The 19,251-nt window shown below is 45.7% G+C and overlaps 1 protein-coding gene across 5 annotated transcripts in view; it reads left to right on the top strand.

Annotated features, from left to right (window-relative positions):
• The first annotated feature begins 3,746 nt into the window (after nucleotides 1-3,746).
• MCTP2 (multiple C2 and transmembrane domain containing 2) overlaps nucleotides 3,747-19,251 on the top strand; it is a 109,997-nt gene continuing 94,492 nt past the window's right edge. The window contains exons 1-2 of one of the 5 annotated variants that reach the window (XM_083586407.1): nucleotides 3,833-3,891; nucleotides 17,177-17,306. The gene's annotated coding sequence lies outside the window, so the exon portion shown is untranslated. The other 4 variants (XM_083586409.1, XM_083586408.1, XM_083586406.1 and 1 more) reach the window with 4 other exon arrangements.

Here is a 19,251-nt window from a genome sequence, read left to right as displayed (position 1 = left end):
CGGGATGCCAGCCCGGCTTTCCTTTTCTGTCTTGCATATTCACTGCAGCATCTGGGCTTGCTGAGGCATGTGACCCGTCCTGAACTACTCTAGCTGAGGAATCACACACCTCCTCCCTGAGCTAGTGAGCCCCACCTGGGCTGTGGGTCCTTGCCTGTCTTAGCCTCCTAGAGAGCACCTCCCGCAACCCCGCAATCAGAATAATTCAACCAAAATAACCAAACCCAGTGAGGTCCATACTGTGAAGTGAATTGATGGGTGGAGGGATTTCAACTCTCCTATCTAAACCACTGAGCCTCTTGGGCTTGCCGATCAGAAGGTCAGCGGTTCAAATCCCCGTGATGGGGTGAGCTCCCGTTGCTTGGTCCCTGCTCCTGCCAACCTAGCAGTTCGAAAGCATGTCAAAGTGCAAGTAGATAAATAGGTAGCGCCCCAGAGGGAAGGTAAACGGCGTTTCCGAGCACTGCTCTGGTTCTCCAGAAGCGGCTCACCACATGACCCGGAAGCTGTACGCTGGCTCCCTCAGCTAGTAAGCGAGATGAGCGCCGCAACCCCCAGAGTCGGTCACGACTGGACCAAGAAAACAAGGGATGCGGGTGGCGCTGTGGGTCAAACCACAGAGCCTAGGACTTGCCCGTGATGGGGTGAGCTCCCGTTGCTTGGTCCCTGCTCCTGCCAACCTAGCAGTTCGAAAGCACGTCAAAGTGCAAGTAGATAAATAGGTAGCGCTCCGGCGGGAAGGTAAACGGCATTTCTGTGCGCTGCTCTGGTTTCGGTGTTCCATTGCTCCAGAAGAGGCTTAGTCATGCTGGCCACATGACCCGGAAACTGTCTGCGGACAAACGCCGGCTCCCTCGGCCTGTAAAGCAAGATGAGCGCCGCAACCCCCGAGCTGTCCGTGACTGGACTTAACTGTCAGGGGTCCTTTACCTTTTTTTATATATCTCCTGTGCCAGCTGCCAGCCACACACTGTGTTCATGCCACAAGCTAGGTTTGCCATATTTTGAAGAGCACAAAAAAGAGGACACATTTGCCATTTATCTAATCCTAAATTCAGTGTGCTCTTCCTCCTTCCCTCCCCACCTCATTCTGTTCTTCTTTATCCCCCCCAAAAGAAGTATTTTCTTTTCTTCAAAACCATTGTTTATGTCATTGGCTTTCCCCCAGTTTCTTGTGATGATGAAGCAACAATCCCAGAACTCTGGCTGTCACCACCTTTCCTTTCCTTTGAAAAGCTTCTCAAGTTCTATTCCCGTTTGTTGTTGTTTTTCGGAGTGGTGGCTGATATGGCCTTGCAATAAATAAAACAAAATATTAGCTAGAAACACTATCTGTAATGCCTTGGCCATGGAAGAGAGGGGACTTGTGTTGCTCAGTTCTGGTGATGTTATGGGCACTGTGCAATAGGTGCTTGTTCTATTTGTACAGCCACTGTTTGTCCACACATAACTCTCCACCGCATGAAAAGTTGCAGGAAATGAGCTGAAAGGCAGATTTAATTTCCCCAGTGACACAGATTAGCGTTTTGAGTAGAGGGATGAATTATATTTCCCTACAAAAGCAGTGCTTGCTGAAGGTAGGGCATCTGGGTTTATAGCAAAGTTAGCGCTCGCAAAGACTGATCGCTTCGATAAGCCCCAAGAGGCACAAGGCTACATCCTCCAGCAGTTTGTTTTGTGCCATCTGCATGCTCATTCATTAACACAGACTTGAATTTCCTGGTGGATTGTGCCATGGCCAATGTGGGACTGTTAAGTCATTCATTTCAGTGGCTTTACTCTGAGTAAAACTAAGTTGAATGCCAACCTCTAATTTTGGGAGGGCAATTCGGGGCACCCTACCACCCTCGCCCTCCTGCTCCCCCCTCCCCCCACCTACCTTTGAGCAGTCTTCCTCCTCCTTGGGAGTGTTGGGATATGCGGCGGAGGCTGGTGCAAAATCCCGCAAAACTTTTGCCAAAGTTTGGCACCGGCTTGGAGTGAATTGGAAAACATTGGGTTTTTGATTACCCCGTCACCCCATGTTTTGAGTGGCTATTGCTCCATTTGTGGGGTGTTGCAAAACTCGGGATTTTCGCTGCAAAACTTTTGCCAAAGTTTGGCACTGGTCTGGAGTGAATCGGATAATATTGGGTTTTTGGTTCCCCTTTGACCCCTGAGTTTGAGTGGCTGTTCCTCCGTTTGTTGGGCGCTGAAAAATGTGGGGGTTATTGATGCAAAATGCGGCAAAACCTTTGCCAAAGTTTGGAGTGAATTGGACCACTTTGAGTTGGGGGGCACCAACTACAAACCTGGGTTTGCTGTACTAATTACTTCATTTGTGGGGGCACTGCAAAACACAGGGTTTTTGCTGCAAAACGCTGAAAAACTTTGGCACCGGTTTCGAGAGGATCCCAGATTTTGGGGTTCATAGTTAAAGAAGTCGAAAAGTGTGTCTACTGGGTAAAGAGTTCCTGGAGCTAGCAGTGCAGAGGGGCTCAGGTGGACATGAAACCTAACCCTGTACCTGCATGTGGAGATGAAATTCTCATTCTACAAGAGGGCTTCCAGACAGGAACATAATGCAGTGAGATGTAGTGATTAGATATCGCCTTGCCCATACATGTCCACTCAAGTGCTTTGATCTGCAGAACTGGCACGACCAGCAATCTAACTGCAGCTCTTTAAGCCAGTTGAAGTTTCTCAGCATTTTTCAAAGGCAGCCCCACATAGAGCACATTACAGTAACCCAAATGGGATGTAACTAAGGTGTGTATCGCATAGCCAAATCAGTCATGTCAAGGAACAGGTGCTGTTGGTGCACTAACTGTGCAATTGCACTCCTGGCCACTGCAGAGACCTGGGCATCCAGGCACAGGGCTGAGTCCAGAAACACACCCAAACTGTCAACCTGTGTCTTCAAGGGGGAGTGTTACCGGCATCCAGCACAGGCTGAATCCCTATTCCATGTTCTGCCTTCTGACTGACCAAGAATACCCGTCCTGTCTGGATTAAGTTTCCATTTGTCCATTACTGCTGACAGACACCAGTTTAGAAACCAGACAGCTTCCCTGGATTTAGTTGGAAAGCAGAAATAGAGCTGGGTGTCATCAGCATATTGGTAACAGCAACACAAAACCCGGAAACTTGCTTATATGGAATTGTATCCCCCCACCTTACAAATGGAATTGTTTTAGACTGCTTCTATTGCTGATGCTTTTAATGTGAAACTCAGTGATGTTTTATGGGTAGTGATTCATAAAGAGGATCCAGTAAACAAATGGGAGGGCACAGTGTTGGCTGCCCATGGCCTAGGGCCAGGCTGCAGTTGCAGTGTGGGGGAAAAGAAGAGAGATCAGCACTCTACACATGCTCGGGTTCCCTTGATTTATGGTTTCTATTTATTGAAAGAAAGAAAGGGCGTGGCCAAGGAGAAGGGGCGTGCTTAAACAGGGGTAGTGGCTTGCGGTGGGTGGGTCAGGATTCCGAGCCCAATTCCAGTTGCATAAGAGTTTCTCCCCCCACCTTTTTTAAAAGCCTTGACACTTAACTCATTCATTGCCAACTAATTTCCCGGCAAGGCGCAACTTTTCCAGGACGGACGCCCATCTCTCCCACTCCAGGGAGGGAAGGAAGGCGGCAGAGAGAGAGAGAGAGAGAGAGAGAGAGAGAGAGAGAGAGAGAGAGTCGGGGGCAGGAGGTGGCTCCCGATTTCATCCTCTTCTTCCCGTTCCCCTGCTTGGGGCTGCGCTCCGGCGCTGGTAGAGCAGTCTCGGCCCGGCTCCTCCCCTGGAGTGTCAGAGGCGGCGGCGAACCGCTGGAGGGAGGGTGCAGCAGCCGGAGGAGGAAGCAGCTGCGTCGGCGAAGGCGGAGGCGATTTCCCCCCCGGAGGAGCCGCGCGCTGGACGGCAGGTAAGGTTGGATCGGCGCGCCGCGCGTCAGGAGTCTCTGTGCGTTTTCGGGGACGGAGAGGCAGGTACCGGAGGGGTTGGTGGATGGTGCACTTCCCCGCGCTGGAAGGGAAGAACCAGCTGGGGACAAAGACTTTTAAAGAGGAGATTTTGGGGGGATTTTTAAAAGCGGGGTGGGTGGAAGGGAGCTTGGAGTTGGAGGTCGCCGTCCGCAATTTGGGCGCTTCGGAAAGTAGCGGATGGGCGCCCCTGGAGCAGCGAAGAGGCGCATGTGGCCGTCGAGATGTTGTGGGACAGAGGCGGATGCGCTCACCTTTCCTGCCCCTTTTCAACTTGCTGAGGAGGTTGACCGAGAGGAGAAATAAAAACGCTCCTTATATGCTAGTCGCTCACCACGCTGCCAAAATCTCAACTTCCTGGGAGGTAGATTCTTTATCTCAGGGTTGTGGGTTCGAGCCCCAGGTCGGGCAAAGATTCCTGCATTGCAGGGGTTGGACTAAATGACCCTCGTGGTCTTTTCCAGCCGTGCAATTGTATGATTCTAAGTCAGTCAGTCTACTGTTGCATCCCTACAGCGGGACTTAGTTGGGCTGCCACCCTCCTTACCCCACTCACCTGAGAGTCAGCCCCACTCTGAAACTGGTTGGGCTTTACAGTGGTACCTCGGGTTACATATGCTTCAGGTTACAGACTCCGCTAACCCAGAAATAGTGCTTCAGGTTAAGAACTTTGCTTCAAGATGAGAACAGAAATCATGCTTCTGCGGCGCGGCGGCAGCAGGAGGCCCCATTAGCTAAAGTGGTGCTTCAGGTTAAGAACAGTTTCAGGTTAAGTACGGACCTCCAGAACGAATTAAGTACTTAAACTGAGGTACCACTGCACTTCTTAGTATGCATGATTTTGGATTGGACTGTTAGGATTGCTGGGGAAATGGTCTCGCCTCCTCTAAGCCTGGTGCCATCCAGATGTTGCTGGACCACAACTCCAGCCCCAATTAACATGGCCTATTTTCAGGGGTGGCAGTGGTTAAGTCCAAAGACATCTGGAGGGGGAGGCTTTTCTAAGCAAATGAGATACATTGAGAGAGAGAGAGAGTGAACACGCAGTCTACTTGAACATAGAGAGTTCTTTGGGATTTACATCCAGGTTCGGGGGTACAGGAAATGCCCCCCACATCAAGGTACAAAATACTTAAGGCCTGTCAAATACCACAAGTGCCTCCCCCCAGTACAAGTAACAAATAAATTAAACAACTCCCAAATTGCTGTCATTTTGTGATGCCCCAAATCAGCTGCCCAGTGGCAGAGTTGGCAGTCCCAGAACTGACTAAACTTTTGAACCAGACTCCTCGCTCCCCTCCCCGCCACCATTTTTTAAAGCACAGCTCAATAAGCAGATAAATGCTTATCTCCATTATGTTTTGACTGTGTGCTGATTTCTGTAGATCTGTTTTAATCATGTCTGTCAAAGATTGTGCCAGGCTGTTCTGGTCCGATGGTAACTCTAACGATCTGTATAACTGCTGACTGCCATGGTCTAATCAATGCAGGGAAGGGAATGAGACAATGAGACCCCCAAACCCTACCCTGACTCCCCAGAACCTTAGTCAAAATTGTGGATCCTTATGGAAACACACATGTATTGCCACAATAGTTAAGAGATGAAGGTGGAAGCCTATCCGCCCCCCTCTATCATTTGAGCACTGGCTTGGTGGTGGGGAGCAGCTTCTCCAAAACCTGTGGCATGCTTCTTCTGCTGGAGAGAACCGTACATCTCAAGGACTTCTCCCTTCTCCTTAAGTTGGTGCACCAGAGATAGGTGTGACATGGAGAAGCTGCCTCTAGCTTCCCCCTCTTTAAACAACCGGCTAGCTGGGCTGATGGATTTATTGATGCAGGAACACGTAAGCAGAAAGCTGGAGGCTAATTTCTGGGATCACAGCCTCTGCCGTTTTCTGAGAGCACACATCTATTAGATGGTCCAGCGTTGCAGATAGGCTTAGAACAGTTTTTAATTTAATTTAATTAAAAAAGACTCACAAGTGGAGACTCACAAGGATAACTCAAAAATAAGTTAACAATGAAAGAACAGATCTTTAAAACGAACTGAGTCAGACAAAACAAAGATCATATCTAATTTAATCAAAGATTTGGCAAAATAGAATAAAAAAGCCTTTAATTAAAAACCACTAATGCTGAGATGGAGAAACTCTGACCAGATGTGGCCCTCCATTCTTTCTGTCTGGCCCTGGAACGTTCTCCAGGCCATACACCTCATTAGCCTTGCTTTTCACCCTGAGAATTTCTTCCTGATTGGACAGTACCTTTGAAATCTTAAATGCCTCTTGCTCGCCTTGATAAAGGCGGGGGGGGGGGCATGTGAGTATGTGTAGAAACTAGCCTCTTGTTCAAAAGCAAAATTTACATTGGTTGTTTTGCCCACTTTTGTCTCTGATTATGCACATCCCTGGCATGTGGCCTTGGAAAGTTGCCCAGAAGAGAATGTGGCCCTCTGGTCAAAAACGTTTCCCTATCAGGAAAGGAGCTGAATGAACCTCTCTGGGGAAGTAGTTTCACAGCTTGGGTGCTGCAACTGAAAAGGCCCTGTGCCGCATCCCAGCCAGCCACACCTCTGATGGGAGTGAGATCGAAAGCAAGGGCTCTTTACAGTGAAGGTGGTGGCTGGGCTGGTTGATGAAGGCAAAGACAGCTCTTCAAGTATCTTGGTCCCAAACCAGTAGACAAATAGGGTTGCCATCATTTACCAGCTTGACTCCTGTGCTTATAATAGTAACCCAAGACATAGAAATTCAGCAGGTGGAACTTTCTCCATCAGTTTATCTCTGTGCCAGAAAATGCTTCACTTTCTGAATGTTTTCTTGTTAAAGGTAAAGGGTAAAGGGACCCCTGACCATTGGGTCCAGTCGTGACCGACTCTGGGGTTGCGGCGCTCATCTCGCTTACTGGCTGAGGGAGCCAGCGTACAGCTTCCGGGTCATGTGGCGAGCATGACTGAGCCGCTTCTGGAGAACCAGAGCAGTGCTCGGAAACGCCGTTTACCTTCCCTCTGGGGCGGTACCTATTTATCTACTTGCACTTTGACATGCTTCCGAACTGCTAGGTTGGCAGGAGCAGGGACCGAGCAACGGGAGCTCACCCCTTCGTGGGGATTCGAACCGCCGACCTTCTGATCGGCAAGTCCTAGGCTCTGTGGTTTGACCCACAGCGCCACCCACATCCCTTGTTTTCTTGTTAGGCAACAGTTAAAGGCAGGCCTTTTTATTATCTTTTGTAGGGTTGCCAATCAACAAAATTCACCCTCCTAGCATGTTCTCAAGGTTTTTTTTTTAAAAAAATAACAGCATGATCTGCAGAAACCATAAGATGAAATGATGCATGGGCATGAAAACCTTACCACCTTTCCTGCAAGTTTAACTACTGTCTGAAGGCTGGTGAACATTTGGCAACCCCGCTGGGTAACTGACATTTGGTTTCTGCTCCCCCCACGCCCCTTGCCTGCTAATATCAAACTTTCTGAAGTGTTGGTGCTAACACCTCATTCAGGCTGAAACTACATTCAGAGGAGCATTGACTCATATTGAGTTTAACGTGTGACTTAAGGTGGGGATAGATATGGTGTGGTTTCTGTGGTTCTTTCAATGATCATGGAAGATGACTTGTGCTGAAGGACAAAAGTAGTGTTTTCAACCACTCTGTTTCAGTTGTTTAATGCTCCAAGTAGCTTGCAGCGCCGTGGCCAGAGGTGTGTCACTGTAGCCAGAGGTTTTTGTGAGCAATTTATTCTTCTGGATAAATTAAGCCTCCTCCCCACATACACAGAATTTAAATGGCATATTAATTATGTGATTTCAATTATGTGGTCAGGCTGTGCCTCTAGTGTGACCATGGAATTGTTTGAGAATCTGTATGAATGTGTGTGTTGGGGGTGTTTTCCTCCCAAACCTACCTGTACCCAGAAAGCTTTTTGTGGAAGGGTGAGGGGCCTGAGGCAGGAATGGGGAACCTCTGGTTCTCCAGCTGTTGCTGCACTCCAGCTCCCATCAGCCCCAGCCAACATGGTCAATGGTCAAGGATGATGGGATTTGAAGTCCAACAGCATATGGAAGGCTACAGAGCCCCCACTGCTGGGTACAGCCATTGCAAGGTGATGCAGAACTTTGGAAGAAAAGTGAACTACTGTAGTACATTCAGGAAAGGAAAGTTTTTAGGATGTGCCAAAGGCTTCCTTCAGTCACCCAGTGTCTTTGCCCTCATTGGGTACAAAACAGTGAAAGTTAATCTACTTGCTGGAAAATAAGGCAGAAAAAGTGGGATGTGGAATGGAAAATCCCCATGCATCTTTGATTTCTGCCAAGAGTGCTCCTGTTCAGGGTTTCAGCCAGCCAGTGAACCACCCAACCCTTTCCCCCAATATTTCAATCCACCATCACCTCACCGTACAGTTTTGTGCTTTTCTTATTCAACTGACATTCAGCACCTCATAGATACTCAGTACAGTGGTACCTCGGGTTAGGTACTTAATTCGTTCCGGAGGTCCGTTCTTAACCTGAAACTGTTCTTAACCTGAAACACCACTTTAGCTAATGGGGCCTCCTGCTGCCACCACATCGTCGGAGCACAATTTCTGTTCCCATCCTGAAGCAAAGTTCTTAACCTGAGGTAATATTTCTGGGTTAGCGGAGTCTGTAACCTGAAGCATATGCAACCTGAGGTACCACTGTATTGGCCTGTGTGCTTGAGTATTGAGTATAAGATGGCTATTATCTCCTGGGAGTCTCCTTTTATCTAGACTCCTCTCAGTCTCCTCTTATCTAGGCTAAACATACCCACTCCTTCAACTGTTCCTCATAAGGCTTGGTTTTCAGATCCTTGAACATCTTGGTCGCCTTCCTCTGGACACATTCCAGCTTGTCAACATCCTTCTTAGATTGTGGTGCCCAGAACTGGACATAGCATTCAAGGTATGGTCTGACCAAGGCAGAATAGAGTGGTACTATTACCGGTACTTCCCTTGATCTGGACACTATACTTCTGTTGATGAAACCTAGAAGAACATTAGTTTTCCCCCCTTTGTTTTTTGCTACTGCATCACACTGTTGACTCATGTTAAGCTTGTGGTCTACTAAGATCCCAAATCCTTTTCACATGTACTACTGGCAAGCCAGGTGTCCCCCATCTTATATTTGTATAGCGCGTTATTCCTGCCTAAGTGCAGAACCTTCTGTTTGTTCCTATTGAAATTCATGCTGTTAGTTTAGTTTTGATTCAGTTCTCCAAACTGTTAAGGTCATTTTGAATCCTGATTCTGTCTTCCGTGGCACTAGCTAACCTTACCATCTTGGTGTCATCTGTAAATTAGATGAGCATCTCCTTAATTTCTTCATCCAAGTCATTCATAAAGATGGTGAACAATGGGACCAGGACAGGACCTTGTGGCATGCCACTTTTCACTTTTCTGCAGGATGGTGAGGAACTATTGATGAGCACTCTTTGGGTTTTGTCAGTCAACCAGCTACAATTTCATTTAACAGTTACCTTGTCCAGCCCACATTTTACCAGTTTCTACACAATAATTTCCTGGGGGACTTTGTAAAATGCCTTACTGAAATCAAGATAAACCATGTCCACAGCATTCCCCTGATCCATCAAGCTTGTAGCTTTATCAAAAAAGAAAAAAGAAAGAATAAGAAAAGAAAAAAGAAATGAGATTCATCTGGCATGACTGGTTTTTGAGAAATTTCTGCTGGGTTTTAGTAATCATAGCATTCTTTTCTAAGTGCTTACAGACCAACTTTTAAATTATCTGTTATAGGACCTTTCCTGGTATTTCCTGGTATCATCGGTCGGTACTTTTCTGGGTCTTCTTTTTCCCCCTTTTGAAGATGGGGACAGCATTCGCCCATCTCCAGCCTGCAGGAACCTTACCTGTTCTCCAAGATTATAGACAGAGGCTCTGAGATTACATCTGCAAGTTACTTTAGTACCTTTGGGTACAGTTTATCAGGCCCTGGAGATTTGAATTCATTTAAAGTAGCTAGGTGTTTCCTTACTGCCTCTTTTCCCATCTTGGGCTACAGCTCTCTCCTTGCATCATTTATTCTGTTATCACCAGGTTGGGCACTGTTTTCCTTTGGGGTGAAGACAGAGGCAAAATAGGTGTTGAGCAGTTCTGCCTTCTCTCCATCACCCAATAGCATTTCTCTGTCTTCTCCATGCAGAACTTGCTTGTTCTTTCTCTTGCTTCAAACATAGCTGAATAAATCTTATTGTTTTTAACCTCTCTTGCAAGCCTGAACTCCTGACCTTTAGTCCACCTGACCGTCTCCTTGCAAGTATTGTCTATTCATTTATACTTTTCCTTTGTGATTTCCCCTTTCTTCTGTTTCTTATACACGCCCTTCTTAAATGGCAGCTCATCTGTAAGTTCCTTATGCAACCATATTCATTTCTTTAGATGCCTCCTACTTTTCTCTCCTGTTGGAATTGTCTGCATTTGTGCCTTTGATATTTCACCTTTACAAAACTCCCATCCATCTTGGACTCCCTTCTCTTTGGGTATTTCTGACCCAGTAGTTCCTTAAGCTTTTTGAAATTGGCCATAAAGTCCTGAGTGCATGTCTGACTACACTCAGCTTTCCCTTGCCGTTGTATAATGAATCTGAAGAGGATATGATCACTTCCTCCCAAGGTTTTCAGTATTTTCACTTCATTGGTCAGTTCCTCCTTGATGGTGAGGACCAGGTCCAAGATAGATGATCCTCTTGTTGCTTCTTCCACCTTCTGGGAAATGAAAGTGTCAATGAGGCAATTGAGGAATTTGTTGGAGCTTAACATGGTTAGCAGAGTTTGAGTTCCAGCAGATGTCTGGGTAGGTGCAGTTTCACATGACTACAATAGCTTTCCTTTTTGGTAATCTCTCTAGGATGGCATCATTCAAATCTTCAGTTTGGAACTTGGGGGTCTACAGTATATAACTTCAGTTGTTTTTTATCGAACCTACAGGATTTTTCTGTTTGAGGAGCAGGACTGTATGGAGAGAACATCTCATTAGCCTGTTTGACATACTAAATGTCATAGATGTGGTGGTGAGGGAGCTTAGTCAAACCATTCAAAATCATAGCAGGCTGGTGTGGAATTGTGCAGTGTTAGAACTGAGGGTTCTCCTGTTTTTCTAAACTAGCTCAGTCTATGTTCACATTACCCTTAACTCTGACTCTAGTGCTCTCCCATTGCTGGTGTTCAAAGATGTGTACACATGACTCACACCACAATCCAGAACTATCCTGTAGTTTCTTGAGAAAATCATGCTGTTTGATACCTCAAACCAGCTGTGATCCACATAGAAAACTTCAGCCACGTTGACTTTGCAGTTCAGTTGAAATGCGTACATTTCAGACAGCTGCTGCCCATGCTCAAATGGTAGCACATGTTTAGAATACAGCTTCTATGATTCTATGATTCATAAACAGGAATTTGGGGCATGTGTGTACAGCGGTAGGGTAACCAAGTAGGCAATGTACATCAAGTGAAATCCCTACTGTGCCTCGATATGTACAGCAGATGCAACTTGAAACAACCTCTCTGTGTTTTAAACCATAATTGTATACACCATTTGTGCAGCTTATCGTACAAGTGTATTATCAGGAGCATATGAAGTTGCCTTCTACTGAATCAGACCTTTGGTCCATCTAGCAGAGTATTGTCTAATCTTGACTGGCAGTAGCTCTCCATGGTTTCTGGTAAGGTTCTCTCACAGCCCTACCTGGAGATGCTAGGGATTGAACCTGGGACTTTCTGTCTGTAAACCATGTGCTCTACCACTGAGCTATCTATCTTCCCTTTCAACTGCTGGCAGCTCATAATTTGCTTGAAGTCAGCCTGCTTGAGCAAGGTTATGCCATTATGGTGCAATCATCTTCTTCCGAGGAAATTCTCCTTAACAAGTATAGAGCGACACCACTTCTGTCCTCAGGGCACAGTAGGCGGTTGTTTGTCGGTGAGGAAATTTGTGTTGCTTCAGAAAACTAATTTGGGAGATCAGGTTTCCACTGTGCAGTAGCCTGTTATGCAAACCCACTCTGATAGATCTGATGCCTTCCTACCCTGTAAGTTGAGTACTTTTCTGAGAAGCATGGACTTTTTAAAAAAAGTAAGAGAAAAACATTAACATGGTGACTAGTACGTTTAGGAAAAACACAGATAGGTGATCCACCTGTGATCTATCTTTGGCATACAGGAATTTGAAATGTTTAGTCCCAAGTGTGGGATTGAGTGATTGAGAGAAAGGGAATGTCACATGGACAACACAAAACTTTGCAGTAAATAAGTTCCCAGTGTTAAACCTGTTCTCGTCCACAGGTTGATGATTGCACTTAGATGATATACTTAGAAGTGAGACCAACTGAATTTAGTGGGGCTTACTCCTAGTAAGTGTGGTTAGGATTGCAACCCTTGTTATATCTCCAAGCTACCATACTTTTCTGCCTATAAGACGCCCCCATGTATAAGACACCCCCTATTTTGGGGGACTCAAATTTAAGAAAATAGGGGGGAAATGGCTCAGAGTTGTTGAGCCTCTTTTGCGGAGAATTGGCCAGAGTTTTACTGCTTTTTTGGGGGGGATAGCTGAAAATCGCTCACCTGCAGCACCGACGTTGAACGCCCACTTGACACAGCAACAGCAAATTGCCAACAGACCCTTCCCCAGCAGAAAATCTCTAATCCACCTGAGAAAAGCTGTCTGCTGACAATCACAATTGTGCGCGTCCCAAAACAGCAGCCACCAGTCACGGCAGCGGCAGCCAATCAACAGCAGTGTTTGCTGCTTAAACCAATCACCAACCCAATTAGAGCAGCAGCAGCCAATCCAAAGCAGCCCTTCTAGCAGCCAACAATTGTTGCTGACAAGCTCCTGCTCACGGCTGCAGACAATCACCTGTCCACCCCATTCACTAACCATGTATAAGACGAGGCATGTTTTTTTAACATTATTTTAGAGTAAAAAACCCCCTCGTCTTATACACATAAAAATACGGTATTTGGACTAATTAATTGTCCTGTATAGCAGAAACTGGGTCTCTGTTCACATGTATAAATCAGTGTCCTTCTGCCATGGGTTCCCAGATATTTTGGGGCTACAACTCCTGTAATCCCTTATCATTGACTAAACCAGCAGGGAACTGATGGAAGTTGCAGTCCGACAACATTTGGGGGTCCAAAGTTGAAGATCATGATTGCATGACTCTTTGCTTGGACATCTGGCTCTTAAAATCAATGCATAGTCTTCTGGTCCAAATATCAGTGGTGGTGTCTGTTTGGAAGTCCATCATCAGCAAACATGGTTTCTTGATGATTTTGATTTCCTTCTCTTTCCTTCTGTTACAAAGAGCACTGCCTCCAGGTAGACCCATTAAAAAAAAACATTTGTACACTGTTTGATGGCAAATCCTACAATTTATTCAAGGGTATGTGTGGGCAGCAGCAAGGTAACCTAGAAGGCAATGTACATCGAGTGAAATCCCCGCCCCATCCCAATATAGCTCAAAAATGCTATAAAGTTTTCTCAAGGATTTTTTTTTTATAAATCACAAGTTGCTGCAGAAATGTGAAGAACTGAATTTAAGATTGGAAAAATGAGACAGAACAGAAATGGACAAATTTATCCTTCCAGACCCACCTCCCAGACCCAACCTATAACCCCCTCCCCCCAAAAACCCCCTCTATCTTTTTATTTCTCTTTTCAGGATGACCAGTAGCAAAGAATGACTGGCCTCCTGTATCTTCAGTGCAGATGTGAGAGAATATTGGAAGGTTCAGCTTACTCCAAAGAGGAGAGAAGCTGCACCCTCTGATATTCCCCATATGGAATAGAATAATAGATCATGTAGTCCAACCCTCTACAATGCAGGAATATTTCACCCCACGTGGGACTCAAACTCACAACCCTGAGATTCAGAGTCTCATTCCCTACTGACTGAGCTATGCTCAAGATGGAAGTAAAGGAGCTCCGTGCTTGTGATCTGCTTCTTTCACCATCTTTGAAAATACAAACCTTAAACAAAACTCCGATAGAAACGGGTGGGTGGTGGTGGCCGCAGGAGAAACACTTTAGCTTGGAAGTGACTCGCCCACTGAAGATCTGCGCTCCAAATGCTGCCAAATAGTTAAAGCAACTCAATGTTGACGTCTCTAAATGTTAAGTGGGATGTTGTTTGCATTTCAAGGACAAGCTGGGAAGTTCCACCTTAAACAAATGGTTGTTTGTTTTGGCCAGGGAAGTTGATTTCATAGCCTACCTGATTTAAGCCTTCTCTTGATCATCTGGAGGTAATAATCAGTCGGTGGGTGTGTTTTGCTTTGCTTTGATTGCACGGCTTGGTTATAATGCTCCCTGATCCCCTGGCCACATTGAGAGGATCGACAGTGCCCTACAGACTAGTTGCATTGCTCTATTTCACAGTTCAACCTGCACATGTAGATTTCCCTGCTCTGTGCTTGTTTTGGTTTGTTTTCAACGCAGCGCTGCCGATGCACGGGTGTGTCTGTCAGCCATGGCTTGTTTCAAACAACACTTTGCAAATGACACATTTAACTATTGTGGCTTGGAGCGAACCGAGACTGGCAAAAACGTGCAGGTGCAATGACACACCATGAATTAGTTGCAGAAACAAAAGTGAAGGGTGAACATTTGCATGAAAAGTAGGAGGGGACAGGTTTGTGTCAGCATCCTAATGAATGCGGCCCACTTGCTGCTGCCCACTTTTAACGCAAGTTATTTATTTATTTCACAAAATTTATATACCGCTTGATTGTTAAAAATCTCGAAGCTGTTGACAAAAAGATAAAACAATAAAACGGAGAGGGAAAAAATCACAACCATACTTTAAAACATACAGAAGTTGAAATACTAAAGCAAATTATAATTACTTCAACTTTCTAAGCAGCTGGGTAGGCTTGCCTAACCAGGAATATTTTAGGTGCAGTTCTGGCATACATAAATAATAATAATATTATTTTTTTTTTGTCTTTTGGTATCTTACTACCTACTATCCCTAAAAGAAAAGCTTCTTTTTTTGTTGAAAGCTATCTTAAACATTTTCTTCAATTTGTTGTGTATACTGTGGCAAGGCTTTCCTGGTTCAGGAATGGATGCAGCTGTTGAACCAATTGAAGTTGGTGAAAGACATTTCTAGCCACTGAGGTTAGTTGAACCTCCAGTGACAGAACTGGATCCAGAAGCACTCCCAAACTGGGAAGCTTCAGGGGGAGTGCAACCCCATCCAGGGTAGGCAACTGACCACTTTCTTGGACACGGGAGCTACTATTCCACAGTGCCTGCATCTTGCCAGGATTCAAACTCAGCTTGTTTTTCCTCACCCACTTCACCACTGTGTCTAGGCAATGGCCCAGGGACTGGGCAGCCTCTCCTGATTCAGATGTTATGGTGAAATAGAGCTGAGTGTCATCAGCATACTGATGGCACCTCACCCCGAAACTTCTAATGGCTGCTGCACCGACAGCTTCGTTAAATTGCACCAGAGATCAGATTGTGTAGCCGTCAGGGGTCTGAAAGGCACTCTCCCAATGTTACTCTCTGGACTCGAATCCTGAAAGTAGGATCAGAACCACTGACAAGAGGTCAAGAAGCAAGAGCCAAGGTCTCATTCCCTCTGTCCTGCTCTTCGCAGAGGTCATCCATCAGGGCAACCAAGGCTGACTCAGTTCTGTGGCCAGGCCTGAACCCAGGTTGGAATGGATCTAAATAATGAACTCATTTACTTCCGGGTTTTCAGCGTTTGGGTTCTGAAACGTTTGTCAATGGAGACGTTTGAGAACCGAGGTACCACTGTACTATGATTCATAAAAGCTTATCAGAGTGATTTACAGTAGTTATACATAAAATTACAGTGGTACCTCGGGTTACATATGCTTCAGGTTACATACGCTTCAGGTTACAGACTCCGCTAACCCAGAAATAGTACCTCGGGTTAAGAACTTTGCTTCAGGATGAGAACAGAAATTGTGCGGCGGTGCCGCAGCAGCAGCGGGAGGCCCCATTAGCTGAAGTGGTGCTTCAGGTTATGAACAGTTTCAGGTTAAGAACGGACATCCGGAACGAATTAAGTACTTAACCCGAGGTACCACTGTATATTTAAAAAAAATAAAATCTGAAATAGGCCAGCTGTGGTCTTCTCTCCCTGTTCTTTTTCTTAACTTTATTTTTAAGTTTCTGAAAATACATATAGCAAGCCATCCCCATATACCCCCCAACCCTCCAAGAAACATTCCATGCATATGCATTGTAAATACTGCAGTCAAAAACTAGGTTTGTGAACAATTTACATCAGTTAGGTGTCTTCTACTTTACACAGTAGTCTGTTCGCAGCTGTAGCTGGACATTCATTCATCTTGTTTTTATTATTGCTTGTAAGCTGCTCTGAGCCCGGCCTTGGCTGGGGAGGGTGGGGTATAAATAAAAAATTATTATTATTATTATTCTGGAGATTGAACCTAGGACCTTCTGCATGCCAAGCATGTGTTCTACCACAGAGCCACAGTCCTTCCTCCTGCTCATAACTGGTGAATTAGACTCCCTAACTGATGAGTTAAAGTGAAGTTTAGTAGACCAAGTAAGGCCATTGCCCTTTAACTGTGCCTCAATTTCTGCTCCCTTTGTCCAAGAAAGCTGACTCCCTCTGCCTTCGGGCCATGGGTTTCTCAGCTAGACCAGTCCTGGAGATCTTGGCAGGCAACGTGACGCAGGATTGGTTGCATAAGCCCGCTTGCTCTGGAAATGCTTCGAATTGCCACAACAATTAAGAATCAGCAAGAGGAAGCAGGATTTCCCCACCCCATCTTGATCGCTGGCAAAAGGAGAAGGTTGAATTGTGCTTAAAAACTCCTCTGAGCATGTGGCGGCCTGCTGTTGTCCCTTTCAGAATCGGGAGAGTTGATGGGTGCAGCCAAGGGTTGCAAGCAGAAGTAACTGAGCAACTGATTCCCTCAGACAAGGAACCAGGCTGCAAAGAGTGGGATTCCCTTGATGGGCATGCCATTGCTTTTCAGACGTTTTTGGCGTAGCAGACTGCTGGCTTAGGGGCATAGGAACTGAGGGACATAGGAAGCCGCCTTATCAGAACACTGACCTGTCTAGCTCAGTATTGTGCACACTTGCTACCAGCAGCTCCTCCAGGGTTTCAGATGGGAATCTCTCTCAGCCGTACCTGGAGATGCCACATATTGAAGCTGGTACCTTCTGCATTTCAGAACAGATGTTCTACCACGGAGCTGTGTCCCTTCCTTGATAATAACACTGAGGTCACTGGCAAACGCAGAAGAAGGGGTCCTTTTATTGATAGTCACAGCCAGACCCTCTCACAGCCACAGTCCTTCTAAGGTAATACAAACTTTTGAGATGATATTATATTATAATTCCACAATCATAATAATTGGGGATGCATTGAGGCAATTGATGTGGCCTTCATGGGCTGCCTTTCAGCTAGATCTATTTTCTGTGCACATACATGCGATTTGGAGTGCCCCAGTGTCTTATTTTGGAGTGACGGAAGTTGTGCTTTCCTTGAAGTTCCATTGCAAGTAACAGAACTTGCACATCATTCTCTTGAAACTGAAACATCTTGGGTCACCCCCCCCCCCAGTGTATTTAAATGATTAGCTTTGGAGCATACAGATAACTCCTCAGAGTGACCCTAGGAGCCAATCCTCAGTGGCTGACTCACCTTTCATTCTCACTCCAATCAGCACAAAGGGTGAGAAGACATCTTTTCTGTGGCTAAAAATCTCCCCTTCCATGTTGATCAAGTTGCTCTAGGATGCTGGAGACAGCAACCTTGCTGTGACCCTGCTGCAGAAATAGTAATGAGCCTTTAACCCCTTGCAACCTTGGATCCGTTTCCCTTTGATATGGAATCAGATCTTTGGTCCACCTAATACAGTGCTGTCTGCACTGACTGGCAGTGACTTTCTAGCAGTTAATACCCACACAGAGATGCCAGGGATTGAGCATCTGACCTTTTGGTGTGCAAAGCATCTGCTCTGTGATTTAGGGATCATCCAGACTTTCTTTTGTGTTGCATTTCTAGGTACAGGTCCCAGCTTTAAAGCTCCATGTCTGAGCAATTATTATTTTTTATCCCAGCACTTTCCCAGGGAAAACCCAGGTTTAATGTTGAATTAGAGCAAATTGCAATGGTTTTCTTCGGATTGCTGTTTGCTCTGATTCAGCAGTAAGACGTGGGTTTTCCCAAGAGAAAGTGCTATACCAAAAGAAAGAAAGAAAGAAAGAAAGAAAGAAAGAAAGAAAGAAAGACACTCATACAGTGTTAGAAACTCAGCTATATAAAGGTAAAAGACCCCTGACAGTTAAGTCCAGTCACTTTACTGGCCAGGGGAGCCGACGTTTGTCCACAGACAGTTTTTATGGGTCATGTGGCCAGCATGACTAAGCCGCTTCAGGCAAAACCAGAGCAGCGCACGGAAACTCCGTTTACCTTCCCGCCGGAGCAGTACCTATTTATCTACTTGCACTTTGATGTGCTTTTGAACTGCTAGGTTGGCAGGAGCTGGGACTGGGCAATGGGAGCTCACCCCGTCGTGTGGATTCTTACTGCCAATAAATAGATAAATAGGTACTGCTCTGGCGGGAAGGTAAATGGCATTTCCGTGCGCTGCTCTGGTTCGCCAGAAGTGGCTTAGTCATGCTGGCCACATGACCCGGAAAAACTGTCTGTGGACAAATGTCAGCTCCCTTGGCCAATAAAGCGAGATGAGCGCCGAAACCCCAGAGTTAATCATGACTGGACTTAATGGTCAGGGGTCCTTTACCTTTACCTTTACATTTACCCCTAAACTAGATGTCATTTCATATCTAATATTAAAACAGCACACAATTGGCAAGAAATAGTTTTTTCCATTCCTTTTCATGAAATAACACTTTTTTGTCAAGAGGAAAGTGTTAAAATACTTTAATTCTTAAGCTTACAGAGGCATTTTAGGATCCCCACCCCCCGCAGGATGCGGTAAATGCCTCCGCCTTCCAGCTCATGGCTGAAGGCTAGCTAAACAGGAGGAGAGTAACTTATTTTTCCACAGTGACTGGATCTTGAAAGGAAATGGCTTTCCTGTTTGAATTACTACTTAGAGAGCGAAAGCAAATCATTTGTGGCCACGGTGTGAAGATCATTAGGAAGACGAAATGGTACTGTTGTGACGAACTTTGAAACATCTTCTGGTAGTTGAGGGCTCCTTCCTTTCTTTCTGGGGGAAAAAAAGGTAATGCATTCATATTCTCAAATGGTAAGGCTCTGTCTCTGTGGGAGAGC

The sequence above is a fragment of the Podarcis filfolensis genome (assembly GCF_964270895.1).
Source record: "Podarcis filfolensis genome assembly, chromosome: 14".
NCBI lineage: Eukaryota > Metazoa > Chordata > Lepidosauria > Squamata > Lacertidae > Podarcis > Podarcis filfolensis.
This window is presented reverse-complemented; position numbering and strand designations above follow the sequence as displayed.